Source organism: Notothenia coriiceps, unplaced genomic scaffold, assembly GCF_000735185.1.
Source record: "Notothenia coriiceps isolate Sejong01 unplaced genomic scaffold, NC01 NC01_scaffold00024667, whole genome shotgun sequence".
NCBI classification, from domain to species: domain Eukaryota; kingdom Metazoa; phylum Chordata; class Actinopteri; order Perciformes; family Nototheniidae; genus Notothenia; species Notothenia coriiceps.
In genome coordinates this window covers 8,584,694-8,587,278 of record NW_011357368.1, presented here as the reverse complement: position 1 = coordinate 8,587,278, position 2,585 = coordinate 8,584,694, and the positions used below count along the sequence as shown (strand labels likewise).

Here is a 2,585-nt window from a genome sequence, read left to right as displayed (position 1 = left end):
TAGTAGTAGTCGTAGTGTGTAGTGTGTGTGTGTGTGTGTGTGTGTGTGTGTGTGTGTGTGTGTGTGTGTGTGTGTGTGTGTGTGTGTGTGTGTGTGTGTGTGTGTGTGTTCTCTCCCCTCTCACGGTTTGTCTAATCAGATTTGGTGTGTTTCTTCCCCTGCTGCCGGGGGTCTTTTGAGGTGAACTAGAATCTACATTTGCTGCGTGATTTCAGTGCCTGACTCAACTAATTAAGTGTTTTGGAAAATTATTCACCGTGCCAAAATATTATTCCTACTTCACCGCAGGTCTCTTTCTAATAATTGCCGCTCATCTCTATTTACCCACCGTATGAAGGAAAGAAAGAAAGTAAGGATTGGGGGGTAGTTGTAGATTTCCAGTTATTTTTGGATTTGCATACAGCGCCAATTCTCACTCACTGGATATCAGTATGTAACTCAAACTCTTTCAAACATTGTTAAAAGTGAAATATACAATTGATCCATTTCTCTACAGTATACAGACGCAACCACCTAAAACTTCACTGTAAACATGCCCATTCATTAAATGTCAGGGGATCCTGCACAACAACAACAAAAACTGAAGTACTCTGAAGGATATTGCTTTGTTCAGGCCTTGGTTTGCACACAATGATTCCCAGACTTGGAGTATTTGCTTGGAGTTTAATAATGTCTCTCAGGTTGTTATTTTTCTAATGTTTATAACAGCATACACCTTCATTTCTAGTGTTTGTGTGACAGGCCAGGCCTTGTTGTCCAGCAGGGAGAGGTTTGTTCAACGCTTATTGTGGGAAACTAGCTAGCAGCACGTAACTGATAAACACAACAGGCTTCCACGTATGACTTCTCTAATGTCTGTTGGCCTGATTGACACAAGCTTCGGAAATATTATGAATATCTTTACCTTTAAAAATATCCAGCGTACGTCAGCTGTTCACTCGTCACTACAGTAAAGCAGCCGATTCACCACCATTTACAGATTCAACTGAGCTACATCAATATAATGAGTGTGTGTTAGGGTCAAAGGAATTCAATCCAATGTTCAGATGTGTTGGAATTAGCTTTCTGTTCATTGAATCTGCTGAGTATGCAAAACACCTGACAACATAGTGAAGTTAAAAAGTGGTTTCTTGTCAATTGCTCTTTTTTAAAATCATCAATTTGAATGTGACTGTAAGCGCTATAACTTATGGTCCAGTAACATTTCAATGAATGCATGAACAGAGAAGATTGCACTGACTTTGGCTCACCTATCATCCAACATGAAGCCGGTTTAAACGTCAGCACGTGATCTGTATCAGGAGCTTTATTACTTGTGGTTGCATAAGATAAATAATCAAACACAAAAGGATTGGTGCAGCCAGCTTTGTTTGGCAAGCCCTCAAACACAAAAGCAGATTTCTGTTGTGCTCAAATATTTAATTACCGACGTGTTCCTGCAGCCATAACTGTTTGTTTTCAATAATCACATCTGTAAAATCTCCCCTAACCCCTGCCCCTTCTTTCTGATTGACTGTGTCTTCATAACCTTGTTGACTCTAATTCTATGATTCAAAAAGAAAGTCACAGGTAATGTCATCACGATTACTTCCTTATCATTTAAACAGCCATGACAATTGCTCGCTGTAACAAACAGAAAGGGCACACAATGCCAATTACAGTGCGTTTAAATCTTCCACATTACACTCCTCTGCAGCTAACGAGTGTGTGTCAATTAACTCCAGCCTGCCCACACAATACACTTTTAACTGTATCAAGGTATGATGATATTTCATCTGTTTGTTTGTTTGTTTGTTCCTCTCTATTGTTGTGCTGCTGTTTATTTATTGTTAATTATGTTTTTATTTTCTAGTCTTGTTGTGGTCATTTAACATCTTGCCAAGGACAACAGTTGAAAATTAGCTTGCTGGCTTATACTGGCTCATTTACAGCAATGTGGATTAATGTGCACTGTCCTTTAAATAAATAAACAAACAAACAAACAAACACAGCTTCATATATCATCTAATTCAAGGTGGACATCATTGGTAGGGTCTATTGTCCAATGTGTTGTGAAATTAATGAATGAGTGAAATGAATTTTTGAAACCTCTTTGTAGTTATAATCCTCTCTAAAACCTGCTGTCACTGGCAAATGGTGTTTAAATATTCTTCTTCAGATATACAACAGAAGAGCAACAAGTGCTGAAAAACAAATTAAACGGCACACAATTAATTGCCTACGATTTAGAGTAATGGATTACTAGTTTGACTAATTGCAAAATGGCAGCTTTTTCTCTGTATTACATTATTTAATCTTGTTTTGGACCCGGTCGAGTGCTTCAGGAGAAAGACTTGTCTGCATTAATACAGCTCTGATATAAGAGTATAACTTTTTCTATAATAACACAATTGTTAGATTTTGTTAGGGTTAGGGTTACAACAAATGTGATGCAGGTAATTTTTGATGTGGATGCAGTTGCTTGTGTCGGCATCAAATAACAAAAACATTTTCTTACCAAACGCAGTGACAATACGTACAGTTAACACCAAAGAAGAAGAATGGGGAGGAGCAGAGAGGAATACAAAAAGAACCATCTCTGAGAC

General features: G+C 38.0%; 2 protein-coding genes and 1 long non-coding RNA gene across 4 annotated transcripts in view; 1 reads left to right on the top strand and 2 right to left on the bottom strand.

Moving 5' to 3' along the window:
- Nucleotides 1-2,585, bottom strand: part of LOC104955348 (ral guanine nucleotide dissociation stimulator-like) — a 111,084-nt gene that overhangs the window by 65,421 nt on the left and 43,078 nt on the right.
- Nucleotides 1-2,585, bottom strand: part of lipeb (lipase, hormone-sensitive b) — a 98,439-nt gene that overhangs the window by 74,746 nt on the left and 21,108 nt on the right. The gene's annotated exons all lie outside the window — the stretch shown is intronic.
- Nucleotides 1-2,585, top strand: part of LOC104955345 (uncharacterized) — a 15,459-nt gene that overhangs the window by 12,141 nt on the left and 733 nt on the right. The gene's annotated exons all lie outside the window — the stretch shown is intronic.